The following is a 17,253-nucleotide window of genomic DNA, read 5'->3' on the forward strand; positions in this document are numbered from 1 at the left end:
GATTTATAGATCTAAAAAATAAAATATAAAAAATAATGGTGCATAAACTTCTATTTGTAAATGGAAGATAACAATATGAAAAACACACACTCACAAGCCTGGAGCCAGTATGGGCACTTGGCTCGAGTGTGGAGTGCAGTAGGACAATCTTAGGAAGTCCTAATCCTTCTTCAAATTAGGAGTGGCTGTGTAGATAGAAAGAATCCCATAGAACAGCACACATGATTTTGGACTTTTAATAAGTGTATCAACTCCCAATAGGTGTGCTCAGGAATCCCATGCCTTGAGAATATTCAGTATAATTTATTGTAGTAAATCTTAAAATATCAAATAAAAAACAATTATATAAAAGAAGTAAAAGATTAATGTTTAAAATGGCCAAAACACATTTGGCACTTATCCAAAGGCTACTTCAATTGGTCAAGGGTAAATGTGTCCCCAGTCTCTCGTTATAAGTCCCGCCACGTATCGTCTTCCGGAACGCTATCTGCGTGCCATGGGATGTGCTTCTGACTGGATTCTGCGCAATCTACTTCCAGGTTCATCGAGCAGTGGTGCACACTACATAGAGGCGTGCGTGCGTGATTACACAACATAGCGTGTTTCATGGAACGTAGCATTGAGTTCCTGGAGCTGTTTTATGCCCGAATAGTTTTTTTACATGGCTTTCCATGCATTCATGCATTCATAAAGTTTGTTAGTGTCTATGAGTGGTCCATGAGTAGGCACTGATGAAAAGTGTAATAATTCATTTCAATGCTTACTAATTAGCAAATTAAGACTACGAAATGATCTTATTAGCTAAATAACTGAAATACTCTAGATGACATTGCATGCTTAACTGTAAATAATGTTTTCGGGGAAAAAAGCAACATGCTAAATCCTTACTTTCTGAATTTCTTTTGTAGGAATTTCTAGCTACGACAGAAATCATGGAGGTGGTATCAATAGACAATGCTTCATATGAAACTAATTTCGATTCCAGAATATATCTGGACACTTTCTACGGTGTAGACCCTCAAACGCAGAAAGTAGATAAAGAAACCAAATTTGTCCTCTCTTTTCTATCAAAAGCATTTGCTTCAGGTATGTTACTTGCATTGAATGTATTTTATTTCACATATTAATATTTGATTGATATATGATTGATATTGTCTTCTGAAGATACATCACTATGGTTTCTTTTAAAATCGAATGCTGGCAGTGCTAGAATCCAGTTATTTTTAAAGCAGCACTGCCCCTTCTATTGTCATTTTATAATTGAATAACACAACATCAATCATTCATTAACAGTACGTGGCCTGGCCACACCTGTCCAGTATTGAGATTTTCAAGGAGATCTAACAACCTATAATAGTTGTTGAGTGACAATTACAGTCAAAGGGCCTGCACTAAATGTGGCAAGCTCTGATGGCGCTGGGCATGCACGCTTGACATCCCAGTATGCTTGGGTGTTAGAGCCAGTAGCAGTCCCGGCTCTCCTATTGAGTGGGCTTTTAAGTAAGGCTTGAAACTACTCTTCTAAGTTTTCTAACTATTAAAATATTAAATGCCAAATCGATACATACTATATACAAGCTAAACCATATTCCTCTATTAGAAAGCATTCGCAAAGACCTGAACTCCTGGAAAGACACAATGCTATCATGGGCAGGGAGAGTTAATGCAGTAAAAATGATGGCCCTACCTAAACTACTGTACTTATTTCGTATGTTACCTGTTACCATTCCACAAAGTTTTTGTAAAAAAGCCCAGTCCATCATTAACAGCTTTATATGGGGGAACAAACGGGCCAGAGTCGCGAGTCACACCCTGTATAGACCGTTCCAGATGGGAGGGATGGGGGTGCCGCAGGTGGCTATGTACAACTTGGCAGCCATACTATCCCAGGCAGTAAATCTCCATGCAGACAAGGGGCAACTACTTTGGGTCGACATGGAGCGCAAACAATGGCCTAAGGAGACACTCCTAGAATACATGTGGTCCCCACCAGCTAAAAGAGGGAAAGCGCGCACGCTCCTTTCCACAACAAAACTGACTGTACACATATGGGATAAGTTTAGAGCAATTCACACTAAAACTTCCAGATTTCATAGACTGGCGCCATTAAACGCCATGTCCACAGTGTTACCATGGCTCTCACTATCCACATGGGCAGAAGCGGGCATTACTAGTGTCTCTCAATTGCTTACAGGTACGGAAATCACTCCTTTTGCTGAGCTCCAACAGAAGTACAGACTAGCTCCTAGATATGTGTTCCCTTACCTCCAAATTAAAAGTGCACTGTTGGAGCATGTAGATAGGTCCACAGAGGGCAAGGTTGGGGAACCTACTCAGAACTGCGACCTCCTTAGGACATGTTGGAAATACCCCCTAAGGCCTAAATTGCTCTCCAGGTGCTACAAAGCAATATCGAACTTCCCACTGTCCCCAAGCCTATCATTTATGTCCCAATGGGAAAAAGAAAGTGGGACTACTCTTCTTCCACACAAATGGCTAGCATTGGTCAATGCACTGACTGGGCATACCACGTGCTACTCACATATTGAAGCTCACAGAAAGCTAATGTACCGATGGTATCTGACACCAGACAAACTTAGCAAAATATACCCGAACACTTCTGACCGATGCTGGCGGTGTCGAGCACAAAAAGGCACGACACTCCACATATGGTGGGGATGCGACCTTATTCGGCCATTGTGGTTGGAGGTTTCTAGGCTGCTTAGCAAAGTAGATATCATTCTCCCGCTGGAGTTTGGGGCCTGCCTATGGTTGGACCTTCCCGCCAGCTGGACGAAGCAGGAGAAAGCATTGGCCGCACAGGTGATACTAGCAGCTAGAGCTCTCATAGCGCTCAATTGGAAATCAACCAACTGCCCATCTGAAAAAAACCTCATGGACAAAATCCGATTAAATTATGTATATGACATCTCATCGGCGATAACTGCCGACCAAAAACATAAAATATCAAAAAACTGGGAACCTTGGTGTAGCCGCTTTCAATTCCAGCCTCCGTAAAACCATCAATAGGCCTCAGATCCAGATCACGCACACACCTGGTACTGATAATCGAAAAAAAAAAAAAAAAAAGTGAACTTTAGAGCAAGGAGCTTCTTATTCCTCCCCCCCCCACCCTGGTCGATATCATCGCCTAAAATGACAGCCATAGAAGTCCGAATAGATAACGGATAGCAAACAGATATGGTTCTCCCTCATGTTAGATCCATGTTGGATCGTTTTTTAAATGTATTCTATTTCTTTTTCCGTTTTTATGTTCAAATATGGGATGTTCAGGCGGAACAACGCCTTGACACTTGAGTAATACTTCACAGGGTATCACGCTTAGGGGGATATATAGGAGGCATTAACAGAGTAGGTTGAGAGCCTCTCCGGGTAGATAGACTGTAGGACTCTAAACACAAGATAGCTACACTTGAGCCTACTTGACCCCCTGAATGCCCAACAAGGTTAGGGTCTGTAGCAGGTACGCGTATCACATGACAAACAGACAAGAGATAACTGGAGCATCGGCCCAGCATGTATATAAGAGGCTGATAGCTACACTGCCTCAATGACGAGTTACACTTGGAGGTGGTAAAGAAGGGTATAAGTAACGCCCGTTCTAAATTGGGATGAGCAGAGACTACATTATGCCCATACCACTGTGTATATAGATAGGGGTGACTAATATGACATATGAATGTCACTGTGTTGTATCAGATCCTATGTACTGTAACCCTGAACTCCCCACCCTACCCTTTTTTTGCTGTATCCCCACCCTTTCTATTTTATGTTTGAAAAACAATAAACTCAATTAATAAAAAAAAAAAATATTAAAATTTTAAAAATGTTGAGGCTAGGGCACAGGAGAACTACTGTAGGCACTATAACAACTTAGATGAAGTTGTTATAGTGAGTACAGTGTTCCTTTAATGAAATTAAATAATTATAGTACTTACGGTGTTCTTTTAAGAATACACCCCGGCATTTGTAAACTTACTGACAAGTCATACAGCATAATCCAGAATTACCCCACACATACTGAAACTCGACACTAAATTCACACACAGTCATTGGCATGCCTTACAAACCATTCATACAGACTCAATGACAAACCTTACAAACACACCCCTGCATTCACAGATTCTAATTGACATAAAACGAATAGATTAAGACATCTGTCTCAATCATGCAGTGCAAGTTGACACACAATAAAATGAAACAGGCTTTTACCCATTTTCACTAAATATTGTAGATATAAAAGGTTCCTCCAAATCCTCAATACAGAATGCAAAAAAAAGTATATCAACAAAAATATAAAGCAAAGGACCAAATAGTGTAATATGTCCACAACAATTAATACAAATAAATTCAAGGTTAAACTCACAAATATAGATAAAGATAAAAGCTCATCAATCGATGATGGTTTCCTCTGGTATGTGCGATTCGCTGTGTACTCATTCATGCATGTTAAAGGAAATAGAAACCAAACAAATTCACTGCTTCATTGTATTAACCTTACAAGATGTAAGAGGCTAAAATGCCCATGAACATATCACTTGTCAATCCTAGAGAAAGTGCACTGTGCAACTAAAAGCAAATTCTTCCAAGTGCAATATGCTTTTCAGTTGTAAAAATGACCAATATAAGAAAATCACAGCATAGACTATGAAGCACTATATAGGCTCTACACGTTTCGTCTTAATAGTAAGACTTCCTTAGGGAAATCCAAAGAAATGCAGCATATTCTTTACATGTACATATGAGTATACAGCGAACCACGCAGACCAGAGGAAACCATCATTGATGAGATTCTGCCATTCTGGAGTCAAGAAGGAATTTTTTCCTAGTTTGTTGCAGCTATATAACTATGTTACTATCTTTATTTATACTTGTGAGTTTAACTATAGTGCCCTGAGGATGCCCCCACCCTCAGGGTCCCACTCCCGTCGGGCTGAAGGGGGAGGAAGGGAGTTAAACACTCACCTTTCTCCAGCGCCCTTGGCGCTGGGACTCTCCTCCTCCTTTGGCCGTCATAGACTGAATGCGCATGCACGGCAAGAGCCGCGCACGCATCCAGCCAGTCCACTAAGGTAGAGTAGTCACATGCCTACATGGATGGCACGTGCCTACTCTGCCAAAATATACTGGGAGGGGGGGGGGCGGGGGGGCAGAGAGGAGACAGGCAGCAGTGAGGGAGAGCTGATGTTCTTTTAGTTCCTTACTGCTCCCTCGTGTCATGTTGTAATGCAATCATTCTTGCCCTAAAATCACTAAACAGCTCAAAGGAGCAGTAAGGAACTGGACGATTGGACACCAGGGAGAGGACCCACACAAGCTCTCCCAAAGGCAGGGAGGCTAGATTGGCCTAGATAATTTCAATAAAACCACAAGAAATTAAATTAATTTGTGTGTGTGTCTGCAAGAATGTGTAAATTGTATTTATTTATTTATAAACTATTTTACCAGGAAGGATACATTGAGATACAATATGATACAATAGGGTACAATATAACACAAAAACAATGTTAATACACAATACATACAAAATTTAACATAGAACAGGTAAGAAATATATAATCAACCATGAAAGGTGCATTCTGTTATGCGATATGTAGAAAGGGATCTCTTAAAGGATTTTAGGCCTGTGGAAAATTTGAAAGTGTACAGGAGGTCATTCCATAATTGCGGTGCTCTGTAGGAAAAGGAAGATCGAGACGCTTTCTTTTTGAATAAAGCTAGACTAAATAAAGTGCTGGTACTGGATCGGAGGTTATAGGAGGTGGAAACAGCCTGGGAGAGCATTCTGCTCACGTAGGGTGGGATCTTCCCAGAAAAGCTCTTAAACACAAGGCTGGAAAGATGAAGGATGTGTGAGTGTATCTGTCAGTGTGTATCACTGTCAGTTTGTGTCTGTCAGTGAATGTGTTTCAAATTAGTGAGCATGTGTGTCTGTCATTGAGAGTGTGTCTTTCAGTGAGTGTGTTTCAAATCAGTGAATGTGTGTGTCTGTCAGTGAGAGTGTGCACAGGGTAGCACTGGAGCTTTCCTTCCAGTGGCGGAACTATCTCCTTCAAGCTCAAGGGGCCATCAGATGGCCCATGCACCTTGGACAACCATCTTTGATCAGGGGCACGGTCATCCTAGCCCTTTGCTCAGTGTAAAGTGGCGGTGCTTGGAGGAAGTGAATACAATGCACTTCCTCCGACCTTACCAACGAGCCATGCGGGAGAGCGACATAAGAGGACAACAGAGAGGGGGAGAGCATGGATCATAACACCAAGTCAAATTCCACTGGACCCCAGGGTACCAGTGATTGTGGTCTTTGTGTGTATATGTCTATGTGTGTGTATATGTGTTTATGTGTTATGAATCAGTGTTTATATGTGTTTGTGTATTAGTCATTGTCTATCTGTGTGTGTAAGTGTCAGTGTGTGTAAATTACATATATGTCATTTTATTCTAAGTGTATTTTGATAATTAATATATATGTATTTATATCAAAATACACTAAGAATGAAATTATATACAGTAAGGGGAAAAGTATTTGAACGTTTATCCACTGACAATGAAATGATCAGTCTATAATTTTAATGGTATGTGTATTTTTTTTTTTTAATTTTTTTATTATTAATTTTTCTTTTATATAAACATCACATATAAGCATATCATACATTGCGTACATGTCATACATATCATACAAACAGGTACAATAAATAAAAACATACATAGAGACTCGAAAACATATAACAAAGTTGACCACCCTACCCTATTCATTCAATTCTACCCTTAAATTACATAAGATTAGATTACATTTCCACTCCTTCAGAAATTACCAATCAGAAATTACCGATTAATTGCCGCACAGTATTTATATTTCAACATTTAATTCTCGAGGACCTTTAGCCAATCATCCCAGATCTCATATTGTCTAATATTAATACTTAGATTAGAGGCTATTCCCCTTTCCATTTTACATTGCACAATAATAGATGCTTTGATTTGTAGCCATGGATCTACTATTGTCCCCTTCCAATTTTTGGCGATGGCCATTTTAAAGGCCATCAGAGCCTGAATCAAAAGATCTCTCTTATCTTTAGTTAATTGCGGTAGATTCAGATGTAAAAGCAAATTTTCTGGGGTCCAAGAATGGTTCAAGTCCAAAAATATATTTATGTGATCCATTAATTGAACCCAGGCTTTCTTAATTGGTGCACAGTCCCACCATATATGTAATTCATTTGCTCCCTCATTTCCACATCTCCAACATTTAGATGTCCCCTCTTTTGTGAATTTCTGAATCTTATTAGGAGTCATATACCATCTATTGAGTATTTTAAAATGTGCTTCCCTGATATTTAGACAGTGTATCGTGGAGTAGACTGATTGTAAAGCCTTACACCATTCCTTTATATCGACTTTTATTGCCAAATCTCTTTCCCATTTGCTTTTCGCTATAGGGTAGACCGGTCTTTTTATCATTTTTATAATCTCAACGCATCTCGTTAGTAATTTAGTATTTTTCTCTGAATCTATCAACGCATTTAATTTAGACAATGAGAAAGAGCACATATTTCTTCCAAGGGCGCTTTGCAGAAAACTTTTGATTCTAATGTAATTGAACGATTGTGAGAACGAAATACCATATATTCTGCGTATCTCAGCAAAGGGCATAATCTTCCCATCTACTAAAAGGTCCGCTAATTTTTTTACTCCAAATCTAGTCCATTCGGACGTATCCATGTTTTCCATCCATATGTCTAAATTTTTAAAAGTGAGAGCAGGTAAGACTTTGTTTTTCAGGTCTAAAAGTTTTTTGAGATGTAGCCAAAACTTTAAGAGCGATCTACTTATCAGATTATCCGTCCTACAGCTTATATTTTTATTTCTACTGTTCTTTCTTGTCGGCCACATTAATCTAATATTATTATATGGATCTGTAATATCTGCCCCTTCTATTTTAAACCAATCTTGTGAGCACGGGTGCTGCCTAATTAAAGGCAGAGTATGCATCAACTGTGCCGCTTGATGGTACAAAAAAATGTTTGGAAAACCGATCCCTCCTTCCTTATACTTCAAATATAGAAAATCCTGGCCAATTCTAGGTTTCTTGTCAGACCAAATATAATCCCTAAATAGTTTATTCACAAGTCTAAGGCGTTGGGGATGAATCTGTAAGGGAATCATCCTCAATAAGTAAATAAACTTAGGGAAGACATATGCCTTAACAAAATTAACCCTTCCCCACCATGATAGCTGCAAGGCGTTCCATTGTTTCAGAGAGTGAGTACATTCTCTAATAAGGGGAATTATATTGGCCTTCATTGTGTTCTCTGGATCCTTCACTATGTTAATTCCAAGATATACAAATCCCTTTTTTTTCCCATTTGAAGGCAAAATGTTCTTTTAGCTGTTGCAATTCTCTTTCCTCCATATAGAAGGATAATGCCAGTGTTTTTTGAACGTTAAGTTTATAATTTGACAGGAAACTATATCTTTCAATTACCTGCATGGCAACTGGAACTGACTTGCCGGGGTTGGTTAACGTTATCAAAGTATCATCGGCATATTGACTTATCTTAAAATCCTTATCCCTTTTTTTGAACCCAGTTATATCCGTGTTGTTACGTATTTCATATGCCAGAGGTTCCGCCGTTAGGATGTATAATAGAGGAGAAAGAGGGCAGCCTTGGCGTGTGCCATTTGATAGCGTAAACCACTCTGACTTAATCCCCCCTCCTACTATCCTACTAGATGGTGAGGAATAACAGGCCATTATCGCTGATAGGATCTGGCCAGCAAATCCAAACGCTTTTAGTGTTGAGTTCATAAAATTCCAACCAACCCTGTCAAATGCCTTTTCTCCATCTAAGGCCATCACTAAGAAAGGAGTTTTATTCTCATGGATTTTAGTAAATATATTTAATATCCTCCTGATATGATTTGAGGACATCCTGCCTGGTATAAAGCCTACCTGATCCTCCGCAATCAGGAAAGAAATTATATTCTTAATTCTATTGGCAATAATTGAGGCATAGATTTTATAATCATTATTTAATAAGGCAATAGGTCGATAATTCGTTATTTCTTCTGGATTTTTATTATTTTTTAAAATCGGAGTAATATTTGCTTCCAGCATTTCCTTAGGTAATTTGCCGGTGTTGATCGCTAAGTTATAACATTCCGCCATCCCTGGGGCCAGTCTGTCCCTATACATTTTAAAAAAAGAATCCGTAAACCCGTCTGGGCCTGGAGCCTTATTTTTTTTCATAGAATCTATTGAATCCAGAACTTCTTGCAGAGATATCTCTGCATTTAATTGCTCTAATTGTAGCTCGTTAAGTCTAGGGATATGAATACTCTGGAGGTAATTATTTATCTCCTCTTGGGATGATATCGTCGGTAAGTTATATAAATTATAATAATAATCTCTAAATACCATTCCAATTTTCTTAGGGTCCAATATAGTATCGTTTCCCTGTTTTATTTTTGTAATTAGTTTATTTTTTGTTGATTCTTCACTTTATTAGTAAGGATCTTATCCGCCTTATTACCCCTATAATAATAGTTCATTCTCATAATCTGTAGATTTCTATTTATTCTGGACATCAAAATGTCATTGATTTTATTTTCTAAGATCCTGATCTGATTTGACCTGGTTCTCCCCGGGGCAGCAATATTTTCCTTATGGCGTTCACTTAGTTCAATGTATAAACTAGATAGGGATTCTTGTCTATTTTTCTTATCTTTAGTTTCTAGACTAATTAAATGGCCCCTGATATCGCTTTTAAATGCGCACCATTTTATGTCCGAGGACACTTCGTTATTGTCATTCTCCTCCCAGTACATATCTATCTCATTGGCAATCTGTTCCCTATTCACTTTAGTAATTAATAACTTATTATTTAATTTCCAATCTGGTCTTTGCTTTAAGATATTATTCTTTAGCTTAATTTTTACCATGTTATGATCCGACCACGTGACCGTACCTATATTTGTATACTGCACATGTTCCAATAAGCTTCGATCTCCAAATATAAAATCTATTCTTGAGTATGAACAGTGCGTCTTACTAAAACACGTGAAATCTTTCTCTGAGGGATGAAAAATCCTCCAGCAATCATAAAGCCCTTCATTTTGAATAATATTACGAATTTTTTTTGCCAAATTAATGTTATTTCTAGAGGGACTTTTGGTCTTTTCCGAGCTTCTGTCTAAGATAGGGTCAATAGTCAGGTTAAAATCACCCATGACAATAGTACGCCCTTGCTTAATTTTTTCTAATTGTGCAAAAAACTTGTGAAGGAACGGTATCTGGGAAGTATTTGGGGCATAGATATTCGCTATTGTATATAATTGATTTTCTATTGTCCCTATAAAAATAATCCATCTACCCATTTTGTCCGTTTTCACGTACTTTGTGGAGAGATTTAGTGCCGAAGAAAAGAAAATAGCAACTCCCCTCTTTTTTTTATCTTTATACGACGAACAGAATGAGGTGGAGAAATCTTTGGAACTAAATGTTATCTTATCATCTCTCCGCCAGTGGGTCTCTTGTACTCCTACCACTTGCGCATTCTCTTTTTTTGCCCATTCAAATAATAGTCTCCTTTTTTGAGGAGAGTTCAGGCCCTGTGCATTTATTGGGACAACACTAATCATATATTTCTGATCCTACTTTTTTCCTTCTCTTTCGATATTTTATTACTTTATCTTTTACCCTATGTAATTGAGTTTTGTATTTCCTAGCCACCAGCGTCAACTTATAACAAACCAAACAACATAAAACACATACAAAAGACACTAAATGTCGAATAGACATCCCTTAAGGAAGTGTGGATGGTCCTGTGATTACCCCCTTTTTTTCTTTTTTTTTTTCACAGGGCCTCCTAATCCGGATCAATATTTTGATGCTGAACCGCCCTCTTTGGGGAGTTTTCCCTTTCTTCTCCTTTTTCCCCTTTTTCTCTTACTTTTCCCTTCCCTTCCTACATCAAGTTAACTTTCAGAAAAGCAGTCCTAGTTATCCTGCTGCTATCAAACATCATCTCACAAGAGGGCGAGAGAGAGGAAAAAAAAAAAAAAAAAAAATCAAATCTTTGTTTATATTCAATTTGTAAACATTTATCCTTCTCTATATCTTTACTCTCATCCATGTTCCGTTCTGTTACCCATATCAGTATCTATCAGTATCTTTTTCTTGTGAGCATTATTAGCCTTAATTTATACCTTTTTCTTGTGAACATTATTAGCCTCAATTTTGTACCTCCACCTTTATATTCCGTGCCATTTATAATCATAAACAATAATCAGTCTCTAGTGAATATCATTCTCTTTCTATTCCCTTTCTACCCGTGCCCTTCAATATTCAAATGTGTTCTTATTTCTTTAAAATATTCATATCTTTGTATACATCAAGTGACCTCACTTAAATCAACTCTCTTTTACATACATGTACTTATTATAGTGCCTCTATATTTCCTTTGATCCTTCTGTGCACCGTTTTTCCTCCCACTACCATTTGTAGTTTATAATGCACCAACTTCACCTCTGTATTACATTTGTTCCCCCTAATTTCCATTTATCCTCCTAATACCAATAAGGGTTTATAACACATAAACAAATAAAGTATCCAATGTGAATGTCTATCGCCTCAAGGATATCTGATAGCTGATTTATATTTTCAGGGTTAAGGTAACAATAGTGTCCTTCTATTTCTTTCTTTTTCCTTTTCTTTTATGTCTTCTGAGTTAGAGAAAAAAAAAAAAAAAAAAAAAACCCTATAGAATTCTGTTTTTCTTCTCCATTTCATACATTGTCTCCCTCTGTTAGATTAGTCTGATCAAAGTTCTGCTGTCTAATCCACTTTGCAATAGCCGTGACGTCTGAGAAAGCGTATGTCCTTGCTTCATGAGAGATTATTAATTTGCAGGGATACCTCCAAGAGTATCTAATATTCTTCTGCCGTAGAATCTTTGTGTATAGTGCGAACGGTTTTCTTTTCACCCTGGTATAATATGAGATGTCCGGAAAAATCATGATATTCTTATATGGATCATTCAATTTGATGAGTCTGGCTGCTTTTAACGCATGTTCTTTCATTTTGTATGTCGAGCAGCAGATCATTACGTCCCTAGGCTCACCTTGTGCCACGAAATCTGGTTTCATAATTCTGTGGCATCTTTCCAAAAAATGTAATGGATTTGTCATTTGTATGCCTAATTGCACAAAGAGCTCCGTTATATGCTCTTGCAATGTATCGTTATTAACAGATTCTGGAATACCACGAATTCTTAAATTATTATGTCGAGACCTATCTTCCAGATCTGCAATTTTGAGTTCCAAATCCGCTATTTTTTGATTTGCTTTTCTCATATTATCCTCTGCAGAGACTTTCTGAAATTCCAGAGCTTCCAATTTTTCTTCATATTGCTTAAATTTTTTTTCCAACTGTATTAACTCTGTTTTAAATTCCATAAGACCCTCATGGATTCCAGTCTTAATCTTGTCTAGTTGTCGTTTGAAGCAAGACTCAAGATAGCTGTGTAGTTCTTCCGCACTATATTCTTTCGCAGACAATTTCTTTTTTGTTAGGCTCTTTGGTGACAAATTCTCTGATTCTTTAGGAGATTGAGATGAAGAATCCGATGCATTCTGATGATCTATTTCCTGTTTCTGAGTTAACTGTGACGCTGAAAAAGAGAGCCTCCTATCTGTCTTGCCTTCTTGTTTCTTTTCTCTATCTCTTTTAGTAAGCTGTTTACTGTCTTGACCTTTCCTTGATGCCATGGCAAAAAAAAAAAAAAAAAAAAAAGAGAGAAAAAAAACCCCAAAAACCTCTTTCTCCCTTCTTTCTCCTTTTTCTTCTCCTCTTTTAATCCCTCTTTAACCAGGTGCTTCGTTATGCTTACTTATGATGAGAAGCGCTATACAGCTTAATATCTTCCTTAATCCAGATTCACTTAGTCTTTATTATTCCCCCTTTTCTGCCGACCGCCGCAGCAGCACCGGCTAATTCACCTCTCTTATTCTGCTTATTCTGCTCCTCCCAGGTATTTCTTTCTGTCTCCAACAGGAGTGCCCCAAAAAAAAACAGGAGAGAAAAAAAAAAAAAAAAAAAAAAAGGGTGCTTCTTATTCTTAGTCAAATATCTTAGGCGGTCTTATGCCGTTTATTGTGTATCAGTATTATATATATATGTTGTGGTTTCAACTGCTTCAAGATATAGCTCGTGTGGCCTGAGTTATAAGTCCTTTTTCCTTTTTGTCTTGAGACTTCTAGCCTTAAAATCTCTAGGAGCTCCCCTTTTTTATAGCCTTTTATGCTGCTTACTGCCCCTATTTTTTGCTCCGATTTTAATACCGGACCCTCCGTTTTTCAGTAGTTACAATAATACCTCTATGTCTTCTAATTCGCTCTCCTGACTCCCAAAACTCACTTGTCTGGCGTGTTGTAGTTACCATTAGGGGGGTCTTATCTCCAATTGCCCTCGTCTGGGCGCCACCGGTCAGACTCGTTCGTTCAGACTGAGGTCAGGCTCTCCGCTGCCTCAAACCCCCATAGCGTCGGGAGTGTCGACAGTATCGACAATGTCGGCTGTACCCGGATGGCGGCTCAGCTTTTCACCTCATCGGCAATGTCGGCGGTATCTGGATGGCAAATCAAGCTGGAGTCAAGCTGGGGTACGGCAGTAGCTGCAAGTAAGGCTCGGCTGGGCTGCAGGCAAGCGGCGGTTTTTCCACTTACGGATTTGTCTTGCGGGCTGCGGGCTTACCCGGCTTAGCTTAGGCAGATTCAAACGCGGCTGCACGAGACATCAGGGGCTTCTCGCTACTTCACTCCCCTAGCGCGTCAGCATCTCCACGAGGCGGACGTGCTCCTCCGTGCACGTCCTACGTCATCGCTCCTCCCCCCGAGATCGCAATGGTATGTGTATTTTAACAGTGAGAGACACATTATAACAAAAAACAAACAAAATCCAGAAAAATGCATGTCAAAAAAGTTATAAATTGATTTGCATGTCAATGAGTGAAACAAATATTTGATCCCCTTTGACTTAGTATTCTTGTTGGCAATCACAGAGGTCAGACGTTTCTTGTAGTTGGCCAACAGGTTTGCACACATCTCAGGAGGGATTTTGTCCCACTCCTCTTTGCAGACTAAATGGCTACTAAAAAAGACTGGACATGCCCCATATTGAATACCATGGTTTGTCTACTTTTGCAAATGGTATGCCATGGGAGTAATTCTAATTTCTGGGCTACGATGCAGTGTCAAAAGCAACATAGCCAGTCTGGCAGTATTCAATGTGTATAAACTGAAAAATGAACCGTGCTATATTTGACCCTGTAACTTTCCAAAACACCATAAAACCTGTACATGGGGGGTACTGTTTTACTAGGGAGACATTACGGAATACAAATATGTGCATTTTATTGCAGTAAAAACGAACCGTATTAGGACATTCACAGTTAAAATGCCACGCAGAACTAAATTAGCACTAGATACATAAATGAGCACTTTCACTCACTCTGACAATACAAACATACATTCATACACGTCTTCACACTATGTGCACACAATCAAATACATACAGGCTTTCATTCACTGCCATGAGGTTAGGGTTTAGGTATATTGTCAATCACTGTTTACTGTTCAATATACTTTTTAATGCATAGTGTAATGACATCCACCGTGCTGTATGAGATCTGAACATTTACGAGTAACTGTTTTTATAAATGTAGTGAATGTGATAATTAATTTCAAAAAGTGTGTTCAGTATATTTATCTTTGGAAGAAAATAAATCATTTTTTCCTTAACAGGTTGTATACAAGGGGAAAATTTGATAGAAATTGCTGCAGGTCCATCAATATGGCATATCCTCTCAGCCTGTGAAAATTTCAAAAACATCTACCTGACGGATTATTCCCCAAATAACTTAAATTAAATTGAACTGTGGATGAATGAGGACAAACATGCCTTTGATTGGTCTCCATACATAAGACAAGCATGTGAACTGGAAGGTGGCAGGTATGTATTCCGTAAATATATTACTGTTCATTGTGGGTAACTTCAAAATATTGTGTTGCTCTCTAAATAATACCACAATACATAATACAACAATAAATATTGGATGAACTGAGAATTCTACAATTATAATTGTCTGAGCATCCCAGGATATTATACCGCAATGTATCTTTCCCGATAAAATACTTTTAGACAAACAAAAATACATTAAGTAATGATTACCTGCCTGAGTTATCTTTAATGTATCTGTTTTCCTTTCAAAGTTTTGGTTATTATAAAGATGATTTTATAAAATATGAAAAATCATTTTCTAAAGAAGGACACAGTAAAATTTAGGGAAACACAAAAATGATAGTATACACTATCATGGTAAATGATTTGACCTGATATGTAGCAACATAAATGTCAAACCATAAGACGTGTTACATATTTCAATACTTCGACATGTTCCCCAAGGTTCCGAGTCTTCAGCAACGTAATGTTCAACAATGAAAGCCTGTGTGTATTTGCTCTTTATTTCAAATTTTTTATATCATTGGTTTGATTTTTTGCATGGAAGACTAAGTAAAAGAAATGGTGACAACGTGACATTCAGAACCAAGAGAGAGAGCATTTTTTTTGTTATTGTCACCATAGATTTTACAATTGTTTAAAAAATTCTAATGGTACATGGCACAAAACTTCCTGAGCAATGGCAATGATTTTAAGAGGTAATCAAGAGTTAATCTAAGCTTTCTATCACTTGATTTTAGGACAACACCCGAGGAGAAAGCAGAGAAGATTCGGAAAATGGTCTCCTTTCTGAAATGTGATGTCACCAAAAACAACCCTCTCCACCCGGTTTTGCTGCCTCAAGCGGACTGTGTGATCATTGCATCATGCCTCATTTGTGTTGCTACAACATTGGAAGAGTTTACAACATATCTGAAGAATACTGTGTCTTTGTTAAAACCTGGAGGATATTTTATAATGTCTGAATATCTCCGTGCCTCCAAGTATATTGTGGGAAACAAAATATTTCCTCTTCTTTCAATTATTATTATTATTATTATTATTATTATTATTGCCATTTATATAGCGCCAACAGATTCCGTAGCGCTTTACAATATTTTGAGAGGGGGGGGATGTAACAATAAATAAGACAATTACAAGAAAACTTACAGGAATAATAGGTTGAAGAGGACCCTGCTCAAATGAGCTTACAGTCTATAGGAGGTGGGGTATTAGAAACATTAGGATAGGAAATATCAAGTAGGAGTGAAGCAGAGCTGGAGGAGAGAGCAAAGCACTATCCCATAGGGACAGGTATGTAAGGGAGAGATTACTCTGGGAGGCCATACGCTTTCCTGAAGAGATGGGATTTAAGGCCCTTCTTAAATGATTGAAGACTAGGGGAGAGTCTGATGGCAGTAGGCAAGTTATTCCATAGGAGAGGAGCCGCCCGTGAGAAGTCCTGCAAGCGTGAGTTGGCCGTACGGGTGCGAGCAGCGGTCAGGAGGTGGTCGCGGGCAGAGCGGAGGGTACGAGGAGGGGCATACCTCTGGATCAGTGAAGAGATATAAGAGGGGCTGGAATTGTTCAGTGCTTTAAATGTATGGGTTAGCACTTTGAATTGACTCCTATAGGATACAGGGAGCCAATGTAAGGACTGGCAGAGGGGCGAGGTGTGAGAGGACCGACTGGATAGGAAAATCAGTCTAGCTGCAGCATTCATTACAGACTGTAGCGGGGCAGTACGGCTTTTGGGGAGACCAATCAGGAGAGGGTTACAATAGATGATACCTTTATCTTGAAAGCAATAGCTGATTGCGGATGTATTGTTGAAGAGTTTGATGAATTCAAGGACTTCAACTGTCAAGGAGAATTCTTCGATAGTGAAGATATATTCTGTATAAAAGCTAAAAAATTGTGAGCCAATATAGATATTGCCTACACATTTGTTTTGTAAAATACAAAAATACTTTTTCTAGATGACCCAGATTTAAAATCGTCTTGTTGACATCATCTTCACTAGTCTCTCCCCTTCTTAATCATAGGACCTCATTACTTTTTTCCTTTGGTCTCTTTTCTTCATTATTCTAACCATCTCCTTGACTGATACCAAACATTCCACAAGTCTATTCAGATTTCAGCGGAACATGATCTTTTCTGTGCTTTTAATGTAGTTATAATCATTGTTTTAATGTATGATCCTACTACCTGTGTATGTCTAATTTGTGTCTGTG

The 17,253-nt window shown here is 38.4% G+C and overlaps 1 pseudogene; it reads left to right on the plus strand.

The window, feature by feature from the left end:
* Positions 1–911: 911 nt before the first annotated feature.
* On the plus strand, positions 912–16,057 carry LOC134576965 (indolethylamine N-methyltransferase-like; annotated as a pseudogene).
* The last annotated feature ends 1,196 nt before the right edge of the window (positions 16,058–17,253 follow it).

Source organism: Pelobates fuscus, chromosome 11 (assembly GCF_036172605.1).
Source record: "Pelobates fuscus isolate aPelFus1 chromosome 11, aPelFus1.pri, whole genome shotgun sequence".
Classification (NCBI taxonomy): domain Eukaryota; kingdom Metazoa; phylum Chordata; class Amphibia; order Anura; family Pelobatidae; genus Pelobates; species Pelobates fuscus.